This window comes from Equus asinus, chromosome 11, assembly GCF_041296235.1.
Source record: "Equus asinus isolate D_3611 breed Donkey chromosome 11, EquAss-T2T_v2, whole genome shotgun sequence".
Lineage (NCBI taxonomy): Eukaryota > Metazoa > Chordata > Mammalia > Perissodactyla > Equidae > Equus > Equus asinus.
In genome coordinates this window covers 70599654-70621119 of record NC_091800.1, presented here as the reverse complement: position 1 = coordinate 70621119, position 21466 = coordinate 70599654, and the positions used below count along the sequence as shown (strand labels likewise).

Below are 21466 nucleotides of genomic sequence, written 5' to 3'. Positions count from 1 at the left end.
CACATCCTCAAGCGAAATCCATGAAAGGAAATTATATCAAATTTTTCATTGATTGGCATACCTGGGTTGCTCAATAATTATTTTATTGGATGAATTTTTGGGTCAATATTGATAGAAAATTTTCTAGACAAAAGTTCTAGAAAACTAAAAATGTGTTCATTTCCACTCCCCCTTATATTATTAAATATACCCTTTATTGAAATTTAATTTGGCTTAACCCTCTGCCAGACACATTACAAACTTTATCTCATAATCTTCACAACACTAAGAGGGAGATATTTTTATTCTCTCTTCTCTAGGTAATATAACTTTCTCAAGGGCAAGAGGCAAGATAAGGATCCACACTCAGATCTTATTAAGTTCAGAAACTTTCCTCCCTCCAGCGTACAAAAATGCTCAGTATTTCAAAGATCTCAAAAGATTTACTCATCCTATGTACTACGTAGACTGTGTGTCTATTTCTCCTTCTTATGTTGGTCACTAACTATGTGCCTTTGGATGGTAAGGCAACCAACAGAACTTTGTGAGAATGATGGCTAACAAACCCTTTTTATGAAGAGTTTCAAGTGGAGAGGAACAGGAGGATGAGACAGAGGAAGGAGCAGAGCATGTCTTCTAAGCAGGATGTGACAGAACTGCAAGTGTGTCTGCTAGTCCTTTAAGGAAACTACAGAGACAGACTTGCATCTGATGAAATTCCTCATACACACAAGCATCAGCAAACCACTGCCACATGCCAAGGGCAAAGGGCAGAAAGTTTCACAATGGTCAGCTGCCATTGATGTGCTGAAGAAATCTGCGAAATATGTGATTTTGTCCTCCTATCTCCCTTTGTCAACACCCCCCTCAGCTCATACAAAGTGCTGCCTCATTTCCTTGGGCTCTGGGATCTTTATGTTTTTAGAACATCTCCCTATAAATCATCTCCCTTCTTGCCTCTCAGTATTCCACATTTAAAAATGAACCCCCTTCTCCCCAATCTCCTACCTTTATCCTGGACTGCCAATTTGTCATTGAGTGATAAAGTTATTTCATACTAAGGAATGAATGACTGATAGACACTCTCTATCAGGGGAATGCACCTGAAAAAAAAGACACTTGTGATCTTAAGTGAGTTTTCAATTGGTTAAACATGTAGAATTATTTTGGAAGGTGAACTTGCAAGTGTTTTTGGTTTTTGTAGGGGGAGGAGTGTGTGGAGGGTGAAGTTCCCTGGATTCTTTCTTGTTTAATTCTTGTTTTCCAGGGCAGAAAATTAATAGCCACCATTTCTACAAGGTAGGAGACTCTTGATGTGACCTAGTTTTCTGTGATGGAGTAGCCTTAAAACTGTGACTTTGATTCCGATTCTCTCTGGTTTATCTGAAAACAAAACTCATCAGTATATAAATTGAACTCAGAGAGGCTGGGGTCAAAGTCAAGCACGATATAAGAACAATGAAGAACCAAGGATGTTTAGGAAAGAAGAGCTCAGTGCCACAAAGGAGAGATGAAATGGAGCGCTGGAGTCAACACCACAAACAGAAGTTGTCATGGAAACCCCCATTGGAAGGCAGGCAGTTAGATTTTGGAAACTGGATGAAGCCAGACTTGATGGCAAGAGAGAGGCGGAAAGGCTGAAGCCCCAGAATGAAGTCAGACCCCGAAGAGGAATGGAGTCATCATGCTGCCATCGTGCCCAGGAAAGTGCACATCACTGTTACAGGACTGCAGCATGACAGATCTGGAAGGCTGATGTGTCCAGCCAGGAGGTCTATGAGTAAATGTGCTAGAATCTTCCCTTTGTGGCATTACAGTGCTCATGACTCATCTTGCAGAACAATGCGATAGGTGGGTGGAATCTCTTTTAAAAGATTTCCAAGAAGAATAGGTAGCATGTCCATATGTAATTTCTGGCAGAAATTATTCCTCCTCTCGAGTATTAAGAGTAGAGGCAGGTAAGACAATTGCTGCCGGGCGTTTTCACACTAAGTATTCCCTTTTGAATATGGACATAAGGATTGTGTAGGCATACCAAAGATTGATTTCCTCATTTTCTGGCTGGAACGTATTCTGAAATTATATGATTACACAGACTTATAACATTGGCACTCGTAATACACATGGATTGGTTTTCCATAAATTACCTCTTAAAGAAGAGTCTGTAGTTCTAAACATACACATGTGGTTACAAAAATTTTCCAGAGAGGAAAAGCAGAGAGCCTGCCAGAGGAAAGAAAGAACGCTGTCACAGCACATAGGAACTACAGAGGGCTGATTCAAAACAGAGTGCACGTGTACATTCTGTTACCTGAATATGGAAGAAGAGATTCTTCTGGACAGCAAATAGCATACACGAGGAAAAAGTAAAACAAGTCACCATAATGTAATATGTAGGGAAAAAAGACCAAGTGACTTCGGCAATATAACGATCTGTCATGAGTAGTGCTGACCAGACTAAATGGTCTATACTTTCATGTAAAATAGTACAACGTCTATTTATTATGACGCTAGTGACTTCCTTTTGTATTTGTGACTTATACCCTACCTTGAAGTTGGGTACCACAAGGACTTGAAGTGGAATGACAGGGATAGAAAAACGCTATACTTTTAAGCAATTCATATGTTACTAGCTTAATACTACAACCCTGACAGTCTCAACTAAGGGACATCCTGAAACTTCAAGACGAGGGTGGCAGCGGAAGGAAAGAAGCTAGGACAAAACAGGGACGAGGTAAGACCCAGCCCCATGGGAACAAACTTGGCTGTGTGATTTGTCAACTGGAGAGATGGGACAAGAATTCAGTGGTTAACCAACATTGATTGGAGCCAAAAAGCAGATTGGAGCCAAAAAGTGAATAAAGAATGAGAGCAGAAGTTTCCAGGTGGTAACAGATATCAAACTGAGTGATGGCAGCCCTTTAGTTCCAGACAGGTTGTCTAATCTGGAGCACAAGGTCAAGAGGTAGACTGGATAAGGGCACAGAGTTAAGTTCCCTGATATGATTGACCAGCAAAATTTAGGAAGGATACAGGGCCTTAGCCAAGTGGGCTGGGATCTACCACACAGGTTTAATTCTTTCAGAGGATTCAGAATACAGCCCAGGAACAGAAGCAGAAGCACAATCCCATAGATTGATGCAAGCACAGATGGGACAGAAAGGTTCTATCTCAGTGAGCTCGAAGCTGAGGCTCAGCTTAAATTCATTTCCAAATCATTGGCTACCTGATTTGTGTCAATCAAGATTTGGCCAGAAAACTAGAAACGATTCCAGATATTTCCAGAAGAAAAGATTTAATGCAGGGAGTTAAAAGCCTACAAAACCTTTAGTAGACTTGGAGGACAAAGGTCAGTGAAAGCTGCTTTTAGAATTTAGGAACTCAGGAAGTACAGGAATTGCAGGAGACTATAGTCAACAACCTCAGATGCTGGCTGATCACAGAAGGACCCCTGGAAGCCAGGGTCGAAGGCGCACTTGGCCTCTGAGAAAGCCTGCACACCTGCCTGCTGCTGCTGCAGGAACAGTGTTGATGTCAACCTCTCTTCTACCTTTGCGTCTCCCCGGAGATTTTGTCTTCGGCACAGTCCAAGGCAGAAGCCCCTGGAAAGGCTTCTGGGAAATGTAGTTTCCAGATTTGACAGCCCTTGGGGTTCAGGAAGGACACGGAAGGAGGAAAGAGATGATCTGGCATGAGGCCTAAGTGAGAACCACTACTAATATCCTGCTTGCTAGTGGAGATGTGATCCTGAAAGGAGTCCCTGAAATGGGTTAGATGGACCCAGGATGTTGGTAAGGCTGAGTCTGGGTGGGATTGATGCTGGGAAGCAAAGTCCAGTAGATGCTGCAGAGGCAGCTGAGTGCTGTGAAAGAGCTTGAAAGGATGAGTGTGTGGGACTACGTAGGGAGAGAAAAGCCAGGAAGGAGGAACATTGCGGGTGCAATGTCATGACCTCCAGGAGCCACACGATCCACGTTCTGTTTTAGAACTTTCATTGGAGAACGGAGCATAAATGGGAGTCAGAAAGCACAACTAACTGGAGGCAGGCAAGCTAGAAGGAAGATTCCTATAGTAATCCAGTCATTCAACTGATAGTTATCGAAAATGTTTTATGAATAAAACATTATTCCAGACCAGGTAAAAATTAAAATAGCCTGAATTAGGGCCATGGTGTTGGAACTGGAAAGGAAGAGGCAGAAATGTGAGACTTTGAAAAGGAAGTTGATAGACCTTGACAACTCAGTGGATAGTAGGGAGAGGAAAGAGGTCACACAAGACTTCCCACTTTGTGATCTGGGTGACCCTGTGACTGCTACTACTAACAGAGATACGGAGCACAGACTAAAAGTTGGATTTGAGTAGTTCTGTTTTGGGTCTGTCGGGTGTGAAGCATGTCAGGATGTCTAACGGAGACGTCCAGTAATTCACTGGAGATGCGGATGTGGGTCAGGTTAGTCTTCCCCACTCCTGGTGGACCCACAGGGTAGGCCTTACGTGCAGAGGGAAGTAACAATAGCCTCCATGTGTGATTTTGGATATTTCCTAGTCATATTCCCTAACCCAGTTCAATGTTTGAAATCCAACTATTAGCACTTCACACCAATAGCTTAAAGTTAAAGCCCTTTCAACTTTTGCCCTTGTGTGCCTCCTGCAGTGTGGGAGTGTGGGATTGCTCCTTCCAGCACCACCAACCTGAAGCCAGTCCTGAGAATTTATATGTCCCAGTTACTACTGCTCTCTGATCTAAGAGTATGGCCAGGAAGAACTGGAAACAGAAGAACCTTCCAATCCCACACGATGCAGTGACAGTCAGAGAGACAGGTAGGGCTTGTAGATAAAACATTCCTGCAGTTTCTCTTCTGTCTTCATGGGCTCCTTTCCTGCTTTAGAATTTTTATTTCTTTATTAATAACTTGATTGCTGAAATCTTAGAAAATTCCAAGCCTATTTCTCCCATCAAAGCAAAAGGAACTCATCAGATGGAATCATGACTCCATTAAGACAGAATGGTGCATCTCCATTAAACTATGATTTACATCATAAAACAGATTAACAAAAATGGAAGCACTCTGTTGGCAGGGAAATACATAAAAGACTCTTTTAGGGCTATCTAAATTACATGAAATAATATTGTGAGAAAACCTGGAGCGAGAGAAAACAAGAGACAGAGAAAGGTATTGATGGAGAAAAAAGCTGAGCTGAAAACCCACGAGCCAGTTAAGTGGTGTGACTCATAACTCTCAGTTTTGGGTAGATAGCTGAAGCCAGAGAACATTCAGAGCTGCAGACAAACACTTAAATTAGGCATATCTTGGTAGAGCAAGGGCTCCCACTGCAACGGCCTGTCCTGCAGCTCATATGAGGTCATTATTGGTATGCTGATTAATAGAGCTCCTGAGAGCCCCTCCTAGCCAAAAGCAATGGGTTTTACAAATGGCTCCAAGTGGACCAAAAGTACTGCTCATTTCAATCTATTCCAAAGAGTTCAGGAAAACAATCATATGCCAAGAACCGTTGTATTTTCCATATAATTCTGATTGCTTCAGTGAGAAAAAGTGGGAAAAAAAACTGAAAGTAGTGATTCCTACTGTTCTCCAGAGCTATAGGTTAGTATGGGGCCTAGAACCTTTTTCAGTCCCTCCACCAGGCTTCTTCATTTATTTGTATAAACATAAAGACCTTTGGCCAAAAAGTAGTTTGAAAACCTCTGGCTTAAAGAATTGATATGTCTGAAAGAATTAGACGTTAGATGGAAACAAGATACAGAAAGGGACGTGAAAAGATCAATGGTCATATTCCCCTGACAAGGGGATTACTTCGATGATGCGCTGGAGCCAGCTCATTTGTAAGAGCTCGCAACAAACAGTCTTGTACATCTCTTCCCAACTCTATATTCAGTGACGTCATGTTACTAGCTTGAAATTGGCCATGGTAGGAGTATTTACACTGCAGAAATTGGCAAATGGCACAAATCAGGGGCTTTTCTTTTCTTTTTTCCCCTAGAGAGCCAGTTATAAAATACTTACCACCAGAATTTAATCCAAAGATAATTTGGTCAGCAAAACAGCCAAAGCCCTGCGAAGCTCTGATCAATGGCCTTCTGGGCATGGTCAAGTTAGGGACCGTTAGGAAGTTTGTAGAATCTGGGAAGAGGGAAGAAGTTCTGCTTGGAAAATACTCCTTTGTTATGTAGTCATAGACAAGGCCATAGATGAGGGATCTAAGAGTGGATGTGGAAAGGACCATGTGGTGTGTGGTAAGCACTGCTCAGACACGGAGTAGGGAACCTTCCTCACTTGACCAAGGACTCCAGCCAGATAAAGGAAGCTGAGAGAGTCAAACCAGCTGAGACTCAGAAGGACTCGTGCACAGGGCATTCTGACAGCTAACCTCTGCTTCCTCTGGAGTTCAGACATAAGAAAACTGGGCTTCAGCCACACATTCCTAAGGCATCACAGAGAAGTTTCCTAGAGCAAGGATCAGCAAGCCCTGGGATGAGTAACCGAGTGACGTGGCAGAAGCTCTTTCTGAGAGACTTTGGATGGATACCATCTGTCTGTGATGTCTGCGGTTCCCGCCCGGCTGGAGCAAAGATTGGGAAATCTCTTCTGCTCCCTTTCTGGGTCCTAAGACTCCTCTGGCAAGATGTGTTATTAACCCTGAAGTGGTTTCCAGTGGGGAGGAGGAAAAGTAGAAGCTGCCAAACACAGAATAAGAAAAACCCTGGAAGACCAACGGAAGGAAGTTTCGTTCAACTTTGAGGGAGAAGGTGATTGTTTGAATGAGTCTGGGGCCAGCCTGCCGTTGCTTGAAAAGCCCTTTCTAAGTCCCTCTGAGCCAAACATGTTTAAAGCGTGGGGATCAGCTCAGGCAATCAACACACAGCACCGGGGGGCCATGGAGTGCACTTCCTATTTTAACTAGCTGTCTGGCAGTTGTGTGTCATTGTCGCTGGGCAGCCAAGCATGACAGTGCAGGCAATAATGCTTGCTCATCTCAATCCTGCAACCCAAGTTCAAAGGCAGTGTCCTCCCCAAGAAGGCTGAGCTCAGCCACATTTTTCCTAGAGGGCAGCATGCTTTCCTGATGGCTTAATCTGGAAGAGTAAACTTTGCTTCCACAAGGAAACACTGACTTTATTTAGAAAAAGCTTTGGAGTACGGGACGGTGGCTTTAAGAGCTGATACTCCAAATAGTTAAGAAGTATGATATGGACACTGACCCAGCAGCACAGATGCTGGCCTCGGTGCTCGAGACCCCTTGCCTGCCAGCCTTAACCCCTCAGATGCCAGATTGTGGGGAGACCTGGAGGGTTCTGGAGCTGGAGCCTGAGTTCCTGGGCAGCAGAAAGACACTCTGGGAGTGAGAGGAACACTGCCACTGCAGAAATATCTCAGCGTCTCATGGCTCTGGAAACTCGACCATCTAGGACTACATTGCCCAAAGGGAAGAGTCTAGGATTTATATTTATATTTCTTAAATACGTGTTAGATTTCAAGTAGGTTCTTTATTTTCACATCTCTCTTAATCTTTTCCATTTTTTAAGAGCACCCTTTGATGTCACTGTGATGACGTTTATTTATTATCTTCTCCAAACCTGCTACGACACTAGTACCTTTAGACACAATACTGATTCACGCTCAATGTTCTATATTTGGGAACTATCTGAGAAGGATCTGAGTCTGCATTTAGCCCTAAATAGCTACAAATAAGGGAGGAGCAGCAGCATCCTTTCACAAGCCTTTGTAGGAAGTGTCGTGCCAGGAGTGGTATGACATCCAGGAGCTACAGGTGTCAGAAGAGCTATAAGTGAGCGAGGAATCCAGGTAGTAGCTGATTACAGACTCTAAGATGTGTACTATGGAGTAGTCCCCCCGCTCCTTCCAGATGGGTTGTACGGAAACATTTCAGCGTGTTTATCTGTCTGCCCAACCCTATTTAGCAAAAAATGATTGCTCTTTGCTTCTTGTTACCATGCTCAGATGATACTATGGCAACCAGGCTGCATAAAAGGGACTGAGGAGGGGGGTAGATGCTGCTTAGCAACTTGAAGATTTTTAAAAGGCAAGTACTCATTTTAACAGCAACAGTTTTTAAAATGCCAGCTTTGAGGAGAGAAAAGAGAAGAACATTAGAGACAGCAAATGGAATGACACAGGAGAGGAATTAAAGAAAGCTCCTGGGAGCGTGGCAGGGTCTCTGTTCACTGACGGGGAAACTGAGGCGCACAGGGGGTGAGTGGTGTCTTCAGGGTCAGTGACCTAGTCAGGGGCAAGGTTGGAACTAATATGTAGACATCCTGATTCCAAATTCCACATGCTTCATCTCATCATGCTTTTCCAAAAGTAATGAGAAAATCTGAGAGGAAAAAATTTTAAAACCACATGAAACTGTCAACAATACAAAAAAAGATGGACATCTGTTTTTCAGGTGGATACTGAATGAAAAGGACAAAAATACATTTGAATGCATTTATTTAGGGCAAAAAGTGGTGACAAGCAGACAGTATTGAATTCCGATGTCCCTTGAATGAACTGGAGGTTGCCTGTTTCTGGAACACACAGCAACTGGAGGAATTCCCAGACACTGCAAGGATTCAACACAGAGCGGGTGGAAGAGAGGGGAGGGAAAGGAAGGGAAGGAAGAAAAGGAAAGGGGAGTGGAGATGAGAAGGAGGGGAAGGCTTGTTCTGACTTAGGAAGAAACTGAGTGGGAAAAACAGGCCTCAAAACAGATAAGCACGTCCTTTTGACCAGGACTGTGTAACCCAGGATGGCTCAAGCTCCTACCCGCTTCCTCACTGACTGATAATTACATTTCCCAGCTCCTCTTTCAGCCCAGCGCTCCACCCTGGGAAAGAAAGTGGCTTACAATTAAGCAGTGCTCAAACATGGAGTGACTGTGGCATTAAGCTTCGTGAGAGTGTCCAATAACGGCGACAATGACAACAATAAAACGTACTATGTCCAGCTAATGAGCGCTCTCTGAGGCAGAACCTGATAGACCGGGTTTCTCTACCTTATGCCCTTTCCTTAACCATCTCGGCGTTTAAGAGATGCCATTCAAATCAGTTGGAAGGCCTAAATTAGGACCAACCTATTCTCCACTAGCAGAAGCTTTGTCTTTGTTTTGGGCACTTGTAGGGCGTGTAGATGGAGGTGCGTGTGTGTGGAAACCAGCCGTTGGCGGAGTTTTCCGCTCTGCAGTCCCTCCTTCGCTCATGCCTTCCACAAGCATCACAAGCATATGGAGGGCCTGCCGTGTGCCAGGTGCCCAGCGCGGCCGGTGCTGGGTCTCCTCACTCCTGTGCCTTCTGCTGCCCTGCAAGGGGAGGACCACAGTGTGAGGGCCTCAGGACTCCGAGCCCCTACGGCGCCTCCCAGAAGAGGCCACTGTTTCCTTCCTGCTAATCACACAGAGCTGACAAGACAAACACAGCTTTGGGTTCCAGCGGTCAGAACCAAGACACATGCCGGCTCTTCTCCGCCTTGTTTCCACTTGCTCCTAATTGTGCGGATGCAGAGGCAGCAGGAAACAGTAAACAGACTGCTTTTTCGTGGACTCACAGTTAGCGCGAAGGGTCTAGGCTCTTAGTAAGGCTCCTCCTGCCTAACCAGACGCCACCTAGCATTAGTTCTTTATAAAGGGCCAAGAGTTTGAAGTTGGGGGAACCCTGCCCTTACTCATGACACAATAAATATGAAATGAGCGAACTTTTGGGTTCTAGTCCTAATTTCCATTCGCTCCCCCATCCAGCTTTTCATCACCCCCATCCCCATTTACAGCATATGGCACCACATTTCTTAAGAGCCCCAAACATAGCTCCCCACATCCCTTCACACGGTTCTCACTTCACCATGAGGCGTTCACATCACAGAGCAACGCCTTCCATCTCGGACCACTGCAGTCGGTGATAACTGTGACTGACATTTGTAAAGTATTTTAAAACGTGCAAATTATTTTCAAATTCATTATCTCATTGAATAAAAAAACAGTTGTTTAAAAAGCAGCATCTGTTTTTATAGATCACAAGAATCAGAGAAGTTGCATAGCTGGGCTCCTCCAGCTTGACCCACCCCGGTGACCAGGAGGGAGCTAGTGAGGTTTGGGATAACGTCCCACTGCAAATCCCCTACTCTTGAACGATCTGGAAACCTCCTTCTCTTGTGGCTTGTGTTAATTAAACCTAAACCTGCCTTTTAGAGGAAAGTAAAACAAATACACTCTCTCTTTCAAATACTGTCCTTCCAAATATTTGAAGGCAGCTACTGGCTGCCCACCAGGGTCTTTCTCCCCACACTTGAACGTGCACAGAAGTCACGGGGGTTGGGGGGGTGCGGGGGGTGCTTGTGAAGCTGCAGATTCTGGTTCAGCAGTTCTGGGGTGGGGCCTGATGCTCATTCCTAACCAGCCCATCTCTTCCCAAATCAGTTGCTCAGGAGAGAAAAACAGTCATACCCTAGAGAAAGACTAGGGTATTCTTTTTGGTTTCCTGCTCCCCTGCATTTATAAAAGTTCCTAACTCACAGTCGAGTACTTAACAAATGTGAAATAATGTTTGGACCGAAGGGAGGTAGACACAGTAAAATAAAATACCTCCCCTTCTTCAACCAGCTCCATCCTCGGTTTAGAAAGAGCCTTTGCCTCTTACACCTTACTAACACCTCTAAATTGGGAATCCAAGTGGCTGCCTTAGGCGGTGCTGAGGCGCTAAAGGTCAGACCCACTATGAGGTGCCCAGCAGGGTGCCTGGTGCAGGGGAGGGAGATGCCTTACGAAACGTAAGGATTACCCCTCAGACAAAACCCAACCAAACACAGCAAAAACTGGAAAAAGAGCTGGGCACATAGCAGTTGCCAAAACCCTGTGTCCTCAGTGAAAATGCCTCCATTGAAAAGAACGCGCTGCAAGGAAGGCTCCTTCGGCCTCTCCCGAAGGGGAACATAATGGCTCGCTGTTCGCACTCCCGGGGCGGAGGAGCGCCCGGGCGGTCGTGCTTTGCTGCCCTCTGCTGGACGGAACGCTCAACCTGCGCCAGCGAGTCTGGTCACATCGCTGCAGCTCCCAGGGGTCCCGTGTCCTCATCCAGCAGGTTATGCAACACCAGGCTGCAACCAGAGCACGTTTGAGAAAAGGAAATCACTGACTTCATGGCGCATCGATTAAACTCGTGATAAGAGAAGGAGAGGATAAGAAAAGAGCAAGTGCCTTCCCAAAGTAGAAGGCACCGAGCCATGTACGTGAATTCTGTCTGCGCAGGAACCTTGAAGAGCAGGGGGCGTGACTGCTGTTTTGTAAATGAAGCTCAGGGAAGATTGGGTACATTACTGAAGGAAACATAACTAGGGAGAGACTGGCTAGGTTTTGAATTAGGGCCTTTCTGACTTCAGGGTACCAGGTTTCCACACCTGGCTCTGCCATTAATTAGCTGTGGGCCCTGGACCAAAGAGTCGTGTTGGGTCTTGGTGCTCTTCATCTTTGGAATGAGGGGTTGACTGAGGTGAACTTTGAGTTCCCTTTAAGCTCTCACATTCTGAGTACAAGCCTTTGTTACTATTTGTTCTTGTTGCATGGAAATGGACTATGAGATCATCTCCCCCAGGGGGACCGTGCATTTCTCATCAAGCAAAGCTACTGGGAGACAACTCCCACTCCTACCCGGCAGCCCCCAACAAGCCAGGTCCCCCGCCCTTTTCTCCAGAGGCTACTCGGCTTCCATTCTCCTCCAAATAATGTCAAAAGCTCGAGGTGTGTTCTCTAACAGGCCTTCCAGCTTTACGGTCTGACCACTGGTGAAATGTACCAAAAGGTCAGCCTCACTCACCAAGACACACAGTGTATGTGGAAGAGAAAGGAACATTACAAACTGAGCAGATTTATCCCAAGCCCATCGGAGCCCAGGAGCGATGGACATTTTCATTTTCTCCAGAGTGAGTCCCTGAGGTCTCACCCAGGGAGTTGGTGGGACCATTTACCTTTTCTAACTGCTTTATGGAGGTGTGATTGACAGACAAAAAGCTGTAGAGGTTTAATGTGTATAACTTGATGTGTTTGGAGATAAGTGTGCACTCGTGAAACCATCATCACAATCAAGGCCATGAACTTATCCATCATCTCTGAAAGGTTGCCCTCGCCTGCTTTGTTGGTTGGTTTGTTTTCTTTTTGACCATTCGCCATTTACTTCAGGCATATTTGTTCTCAGTCTGAATTAATCCTCAAGGAGTTTCAGTTTGGTTCTTTGCTGGTATGAGGGGGTGGACATTTCAGTCCTATCTAGTTTGGATGTTGACTTATGACATTCCTCCAGTTCACTGGAATCTTCAGCTCATAAAATACTTTAAGGATCTCTTTTCCACATGGGGCTATGAAGCATCTCTGTCTCTCAGACAATTTAATGGAACATTTGAAAATTCAAAGACACACAAACTGGAAGGCACCTTAGAGATTACCTGATCCCATTCTCTTATTTTATGGATGACAGTCTGAGCTATTTGTTCAAATAAGCATAGTTTTCTAGAAACAATAAAAAGAGATGGACTGAGCATCTTTCCCCAAACTTTGGAGGGTGCCTTTCATCCGTCAGCTGGAAGGCATTAGGAAAGCTGAGTCAACACAGCATCAGGGCAGTCACGAGAAAGTCAGGATTCAGCCTGATTATTATATTCACCAGCCCAGAGTCAGGTCTCGTGCCAAAAATCTATTAGCGCCTTTTCCAGAGCTCTCCCTCTGAACATGGTGCCTGGAGGGCTCCTCTGGTCTCATGAAAACACTAAACCTCAGATGATCTAAAGGGGCCTGAATGACGTCCACCCCTGAACTGATGATAAAATACCGATCAAACCCTGATCAGACCTCCTTAGTCAGGCAGCCAAGTTGCAGTCGGAGACTGGCAGCATTTCTAGGCTGAGAGCACATGCCAAACGTAATTGAACATGAGTCTGATAAACAATGATGGACCACTGACAGACCACGATGCTGGCAGGACAAGGTTCCCAGCCGTCCTGGAATTACAGGGAGATACTGGGAGGTCCGGCTGCACCCCAAACACTACTATCCCAGCTAAGAGAAAACTCTTACTCCTAATTCCCTTAAAAGAATTTTAACCATTTCATTCTGGGTTTTTGTTTGTTTACTTGTTGGGTATTTTTTTGTCCCATCCACTATTTTCCACATTCATGTGGAATTTCTGTGGCTTGTTTTTTCTGTCACACCATCCAGAGCAGTAAAAAACCTACAGAGGACCAGGCAGCACCCCAGGGTGACTGGAAGTGTAGAGGCAGCGTAAGGGGGTTTTGGAAGCTCCAGGGTGAAGTTGGCCCATGTTCCAGGAGCATATTTGTAACTCATCATTTTTGTTTTGGGGAGGAAGGAGGAGGAAAAGGTGGAACTGACGTATTATAGGTAGCAGGGAAATTTCGCATGGACTTGTAAGATAAAGCATAAGATTTTAAGGAAATTCCTTGTTTGCCGCTGATTGCTTCCAGCTATTGACCCCTGGGTGACTCCCGTCTTGGGGGCCCACATATGATAAATGTAAGATGAGCTATTTCGTTCCATCTACAATTTTTCTTGGAAATATGATTTCTACTCTTTCTACTCCTGCCTACTGCTATTACTATACCACCACTCCCTCTCCTTCTCCTGATCACATGCCCCCCTTTTCCTTCTTTTTTAAAAGTTGGGGAAATCCTGGGACTCCAGGGCTGGGGAGCATGGTAGGGCCACTGCTTGAGTGCTGCAGAACCTGAAAATATGGAGCTTCCTTTGACTTCCCACCTTAAGACACATCTACAGGGGCAGGCCTGGTGGTGCAGCGGTTAAGTTCTCACGTTCCACTTTGACAGCCCGGGGTTTGCCAGTTTGGATCCCGGGTGCAGACCTATGCAACACTTGTCAAGCCATGCTCTGGCAGGTGTCCCACATAGAAAGTAGGGGAAGATGGGCATGGATGTTAGCTCAGGGCCATTCTTCCTCAGCAAAAAAGAGGAGGATTGGCAGTCAGTGTTAGCTCAGGGCTAGTCTTCCTCAAAAAAAAAGGCACATATACATAAGAACTTATAATGGCTGAAAATGATAATTAATAATACAGACCAAGCTGCCAACTCGGTGGCCATCAGGGCCTGCCAGCTTGTCCAGACCCCCCCAGACGTTCCATGCTGATATTTGAGTGACACTCGGGGGAGGTGGATGAGGCTGCCCAGGGCCAGCAGCCTTGGCAGAGGGTCCAGCCATCCCAGGCCTTTCCTTCGGAACTGAGGGCCTAATACCACACCCGTAAACCATCTGCGGCACACCAGAGGCCAGGTCTAATTTAGCCTACTCAGGGCAGCAAACAATTTTAAGTTTCTCGGTTAGGAAAACAGCAGACTTCTCTTTGGACTGATTAATCACAGATGCGAAGGAGCTTTTACTGGAAGTCTGCATGTGACAGAGATCCCAGGGAAGTCTATTATTTTCTCTCTGGATTCTGAGACACCACTTGCTGGTGTTTCCAAAAGGTTTGAGGCTCGGTCTGCTCTTAAGTGGAAAAAAATGTCATTTGTTCATTTGTTTCATTTCATTCATTCAACACATATTTGTTGAATTCCTACCATGTACTGTGCACTCTGCTAGGCACTGAGGATACAATGATGAACAACCATGGACGTGTTCCCTCCCGCCATGGAGCTTTCCAGCTAGAGAGGGACACAGATAAACAAGCTGACTTGAAACAGCACGACAGCAGAAAGAGAGAGTGATATACGGCACGAGAAAGCAGATTCTTGGTCTGACTTTGGGAATCAGGAAAGACTTCCAGAAGAAAGTGCAGGGACCAAGCTAAGAGCTGACAGGATTAGACGAGTTAGATGAGGGTGGTGGCAAGAAGGTTGCAGGCACAGTCGCAGGGACCGGCAACCACCAGGTGGTGCTGAGGGTGGAAGGTTGGGAAGACAGTGAAGGAGATGACAACTGGAGGTCTGGCAAGGGCGGGAGCAAGAATCTGCATCATCAGTGACATCCCAGCTTAGTTGAGCAGGGTCAGCCCCGCCTCAGCCTCAGGGTCCCTCCTCATTGTTTTTGGCTGGTGGGGTCAGGCCCGCCTATCCGCTGTCACTTCATTGAACTGGGGGCTGTGCTATAGATGCACTCTCAGTTGCTAGGCTCAGTTGCATAGGCGACTATGTGAATAAATAGAAGGCTACCGGCAGCTGGATTAATGTCAGCCACTCTCCTCCCAACCGAGACTTACAGATGTACAGATGAGGCCTTGGCCTCCAGTGCTCACCCCCGCTGACCAAGGGGAGGGGAAGATGTGTTATTCAAGCTGGAAACTTGCCTCAGGAGAAGCAAAGCACATAAACAGGGATTTCTTGCTCCTTTTTTTGTTTTCTGAAATGTATTCCCAGATCTTCATGATCTCAAAAACTTTTATCGCCATGTGTATATACGTGTGCATGCACGTGTGAATGTGTGTGCATCTATGTCACATGGCCCTCCAGTGTTGGGAGGTATTGGGACAAGAGTCTCAAGAGGTCTGAACATTCCTGCTCATCTATATTCAGGTCTGATCCCAAGAAACCTGAAGGCTAAATAGAGGAAATACAGTTCGAATTGGAGCAGGCAGCATGCACACAGCCATCCAGGCATCCGCAGACTGTGGGCGCTTGAGCCCGGCCCCTGCCTGATGCTGGGGGCGCCATGATCAGACTCTCCTCTAAATGCAGCTTCTTCACAGCCAGCACTGACTTATTTATGAACCCTGGATTCCCTTTTCTTCTTGCCTTGCAAAAATATTTCTTGAGAACATCCTATGCACAAGATATTATGTTGACAGCTGGTGATAACTTCATACACTGCTGGTGGGAATGTACAATGGTGCTGCTGCTGTGGAAAAGGGTCTGGCAGGGGGTAAAGTTGACTACACTAGAATTAAGAATTATTGTTCAACAAAAAACTCTACAGGGTATAAAGACAGATCACTAACCGGTATATATACACAAAAACATATGTAGCTGGAGAAAGAATTAGTATCCAGAATACACAAAAAAACGCACATAAACCAATAAGAAAAAGACAAATAATGAAACATAAAATGGACACAAAACTTTGACCAAAGGGGAAACACATATACCCAATTAAAATCTGAAAAGATTGCAAGCCTTTTAGTAACTGTGGAAATGTAAATTAAAACCACAATGAACTACTTTTTCCTACTATCCGATTGGTAATATTAAAATTCCTGTCAATTCCAAGTGTTGGGGAGGATAGTGAACTGGCAGGAGTTTAATGACACAAACAATCTGGGAAACAATTTGGCGTTATCTAGACATATGGAGACACATATCCCCTAAAGTGCACCATTTTCATCCTTACAAGTAAGACATAAGAAAAACTGGTGAACACTTATATCAAGGGACACATAAAAACAGTCATAGAAGCCTTCTCTGTAATAGGTGACACTGGAAACAACCAATATCAACAGTTGAATGAATAAATAAATCTGTTATATTCTTACAGTATAATATTAAACAGTAGTGAAAATGAATTACAGTTACTAGCATCAACATAGGTGATTCTTAAAACTGAATTTTGATTGAAAACACCAAATTGTAAAAAACTATATATATAAAGTTGATTCCATTTATATAAAGGACAAAAATAGGCAAACCTGAGGAATTTATGCCACATAGATGGTAATACTGTACAGAAAAGCAAGATAGGTGGATCTTCTTTTTATTTATTTGTTTTATCCTCAGATGGGCATTCATTTCCTATATAGTAAGATAAAAAAGTGTTTTGATGAATATTCCACAAGAAGTTTCACTGGTAGGATGACTTGGTACTTGGACATTTCTGTTCCTCAGGGCCCCCTTTCTTGTCCCTCACCCTGGAGTCCATACCAAGACCGCTTCCTCTCTCTTATCCTTTCTCTCCTCCCTGAAGTTTATTTCTTTTGGCCACCACCTGAGGCTTGGGCAGTCTTGTTTTACACATAACGTAACTGATTGAGAGTAAGAAGTGGCATGGAGTGAAGTCACCTCTTCCACTGATTTTGGGAATGGAGAAGGAATGGGCAAGGAGATGCACTCCTGGCTCAGAAACAGGAGGTGGAGTTCAGGATGACCCCACCTGCATTCTGAGATCCATACATTTGAATGACAAAAAACTCATTTAAAATTCGGAGACTGCTTGTTCTTCCAAGTGCCCTTTCCATTTATCTGACTGTATCAGGATCTGTTTTGCATATCAAAAGCTTGTCCCATTGCTTGAGAGGCAGGAGCTCCAGGATGCTTAAACTCATCTTCCTTTGAATCTTAACAGTTTGAGTCTTCACTTACCATAGATATAAATCTGCATCACCTCATTATGAAAGTGGTTTAATTATATATGAAAATGGAATGCTTCACCTTTCTCCTACATCTTTGATCTTGATACAGTGTTTGAGTGTTTTTCAAATATTTAAATAAATTCATTTTTAGTTATTTGAAGCACATTTTCAGGAATTCCTTTAATTTTTAAAAACATTTTTATTATTGCAGAAGTTATAATTAAAGAAATCAGGGGCCGGTCCTGTGGCCGAGTGGTTAAGTTTGCATCCCCCACTTCAGTGGCCCGGGGTTTCAATGGTTTGGATCCTGGGCGCGGACCTCGCACCACTTATCAAGCCATGCTAAGGCGGTGTCCCACATAGCAGAACTGGAAGGTCCTATGACTAGAATGTACAACTATGTCCTGGGGGGCTTTGGGGAGAAGAAGAAGGAAAAAAGATTGGCAACAGATGTTAGCTCAGGGTCAATCTTTTAAAAAAAAATCTTGCTCCCAGAGGAAAAAAAAATGAAAGAAATTAGAATATGTAGATCAGTGGTTCTTAGTCAGGAGTGAATATGCTCCTAGGGGACATTTAGCAATGTCTGAAGATAATTTTGGTGGTCCCAACTGAGGATACGGTGTTACCAGCATCTAGTGGGTGGAGGTCAGGGATGCTGCTAAACATCCTACAATGCACAGAACAACTTCTAATAACACAGAATATTCCAGCCCCAAATGTCAGGAGGGCAGAGGTTGAAATTTACATAGATTTACAGTGAACATACATATGCATACCTTTTTCTTTGTTTTGAATATTTAAGTCTTAGACTTAGACAACACACATCAATTTCATTATTCCTTCCTAGACAACAGCCATTTTGTTCTTGTTGTAGTTAGCCAACTGGGTCAAGGCTATGTTTCTCAGCAGTCAATCTCTTTACCTAGCACAATGCCCTATCTGAGAACTTCTAGTTTCATCCTATACTACTTCACCTGTTGACTTTGCTTGGTAACCAAATTTAGCTGCATTAACTCTCAAGGAGTCACAGAGCTAACTGTCTTTCATTTTATATCTCTCATGAATTTTAATGCAAAGATGGAGTGTGTATCAATGTCCCGGTGATTAAGGGTTTCACTTTTTCCTTCAAAATCCAAATGTTTCCACTTGCTCAAGCAAGGTAGTTGTGTTGATTTTGGATAATGAATGAAAAAAATTGTAATTAAACATAGCCCCCAGTCCATGTCAGTGTTAGTTCTCAGGCTATAAGTGAAGTAATCAGAGACCACAGTAGCTTCAGGAAGACAGGTGCACTCGAAGTAGCCTAAAAATCAATTCTTTTATTGTAATTAACTCTTTTAGGGGCTTTGGCAGAATATTCACCTGGGTCTCGGTGGGCTGAATGCTGCGGATCTTGGAAAATAATGCCAGACGACGGTAAGCCGTTCCTTTGTACAGCGGTCTCCATCTTAAGACCTCTGGCTGGGCAGTCATAATAACAAATATTATTCAAAAGATTAAAGGGACAGCTTTTTAAAACAATGCAGATTCTCAGGCTTTGTCTTCAGAGACTTGGGTGAGTGGGTTGGGATTGGGAGCCCAGAGTATCTAACCAGCTCCCCCAGGTGACCTGAAGCAGATGGAGAAGCCCCAGGTTAGAACAGCAGCTTCTGCTTCCTAGCTTGCCTATCAGGAAGTTCCGACAGGCATTTCTTTCACGCCTGTCCTTGAGTGCAGAGAAATGTAATAATGATTTAGAAGAAGTAACCTTGATTAAGTGCTGCTGGGGAAATGTTTGGCCTCAGCCCTGTCTCTTTTGTCAAGGCAAAATAAACTTAGATGTTACATGTGAAGATGCTTACCAACTGTAAAACAGAAAATAAGCCTATTTCACGCACTCAGCAAATAGCTCGTATGTTGCCTCTCACACAACAAGGTGCTTAGTTGCATGACTAAGCAGAGAAAACTACAGAATATCAAAATGTGACTGCATTGTTCTCTCATTTAGAGCTTAGAAAACAAGGAAGGATCCTAGATGCAGATTGCAACGTTCCACAGGATGCAAGGAGCTCCAGATTCAAAGAAGATTAGAATCCTGGTGTTCCATCAAAGCAGAAGGTCATCTTTCTGAGACTCAGCAGAAATATACCCTGCTCAGAGTACATCAGCAGATTCTTCAGGAAGACTCACACATTTGGATGTAGAACCTTCCTGAAGGCTTGGGGGCCTGGCCTGGACACTTACTATCTTCAATTCCACTTAATTGCTAATTCCATGATACAGCTACCTAGACCTTGTACACAGTGTCAGCCAGCACTGCCCAACAGAAATATATAATCCACAAGTACAATTTCAAATTTCCTAGTATCCCTGTTTAAAAAAGTAAAAATAAACTGATAAAATTAATTTTAATAGTATATTTTAATTATATATACCCAAAATATTACCACCTCAGTATGTAATCAATAGACAAAAATTATTAATGACCTAATTTACGTTCTTTTTTTGTATGAAGTCTCTGAGGCTTTGAGGTCTGGCACGGATTTTACACTTACAGCACATCTCATCTTTTCCTTTTCTTCTTTTTCTTTTTTTTTTTGTAAGGAAGATTGGTCCTGAGCTAACACTGGTGCCAGTCTTCCTCTATTTTATGTGGGATGCCATCACAGCGTGGCTTGACAAGTGGTGCTAGGTCTGTGCCTGGGATCTGAACCTGTGAACCCTGGGCTGCTGAAGTGGAGTGCATGAACTTACCTCTACGCCACCAGGCTGGCCCCATAGCACATCTCATCTTAATTATCCATTTCAAGGGCTCTATAGCCACATGTGACTAGGGGCACCATATTGGGTAGAGGAGGACAATTCAGTCCATTTAAATATGTTTTCTTGTCCCTTTAATTTACATTATTATCTTTTTCATAAAGGGACCTACAAGGGCTAGTGAGGTGTCTGAGGATTTTTATAGGTTTACTTTATACTTTTAAGCAGCAGAGGCCCCTTTTTTGGCATAGAGCTCTGTGAGTGTTGATAGACGCATGTAGCCGTGACCACAGCAGGATTCAGAATAGTTCTCTCACCCTCCAAAATCCCCTTGTGCTCTTCTTTTGTGGTCAAACTCTCCCCCACCCACACTTCCAATTTTTTCTTTTCTGTTTGGAGCAGTTTTCTCCCCTTTTACCAAAAAATGAATTGAAGAAATAAAGATAGGTGGGAAACAGAAACATAGCAGGGAAGATACAACCGTGATAGTGGGAGTATATTCTTTCCCAAAGCTCATGTGCAATGAGCTCTGCTTTACTTGAAGTCACACAAGCCCACTCAGAGGGGGGCCATGTGCTTTCCCTTCCTCCACAGTCATCTGTCATTCCTCTGCAGGTGACAGGAATAGGAGGGCCTAGCCCAGAATACTCCACATGACAGATGGCAGAATTACACCAGGAGAGACCCGCAAGAGGGATGCAGGCAAGGACTCCACAGGTGAGAGCCTTTCCATGGCTAAAAAAGAAGGCACTGAAGGGGACCCCCACTGCATGCTAGGTACTCGTTTCGGGATTCTCCACTGCCTCTATCTTTCCATGGCCTCTTTGCTTTACTAAGGAGACCAACTTATGAAATAATAGCCCTTTCGTGCTTGTGCAGCTCCTATCATGGACAGGCCTGGAGTGCTGCCTTCATCAAAGTGTGGATGACCTGGGTTGTGCCAAACACCACAAGGACAGGTGTCCTTGGGCCAACTGACAGCAGTGGCTCTGGCTTTGCTGTGCCTCTCAGCGTTTCCATTCTGTTCACAAAGCCTGGGAAACAGATGGGAAGGGGCATGTGGAAGTGCCTCCCTCACATATATGCCACTATTGGCACCCAGGTTAGGGAGGGGAAGGTTGTTTGTTTGCTTGATGTTGTTCCAGGGGCACATGCCTACTGTGCTGTCCTTGGAATCATGCTCCAGAGATAGAGTTCTGCAAGTCACTCACACACACACAAACACACGCACAGACACATCATACACACATGCAAGCACATTACCCTCAGTTCACATTGCTGAAAATTCGTCTTTGCAATTTGTGATTGTAACAATGATGGTCTTTAGACTGTCTATTCTTGGACATCTCTGTAGTATTCCCTACACTTTATATACTTCTCCTAATACATTTTTTTATCTCCTACCCTCCCTCACATAAACATAAAGTTTTGGAAAAAAAA

At 44.3% G+C, this 21466-nt stretch overlaps 1 long non-coding RNA gene across 1 annotated transcript; it reads left to right on the top strand.

Moving 5' to 3' along the window:
* Nucleotides 1-11710: 11710 nt before the first annotated feature.
* On the top strand, nt 11711-19709 carry LOC123289931 (uncharacterized). The gene is made up of 3 exons (XR_006534205.2): nt 11711-11909; nt 18629-18703; nt 19275-19709. It is a non-coding gene; the product is annotated as an uncharacterized lncRNA (long non-coding RNA).
* The last annotated feature ends 1757 nt before the right edge of the window (nt 19710-21466 follow it).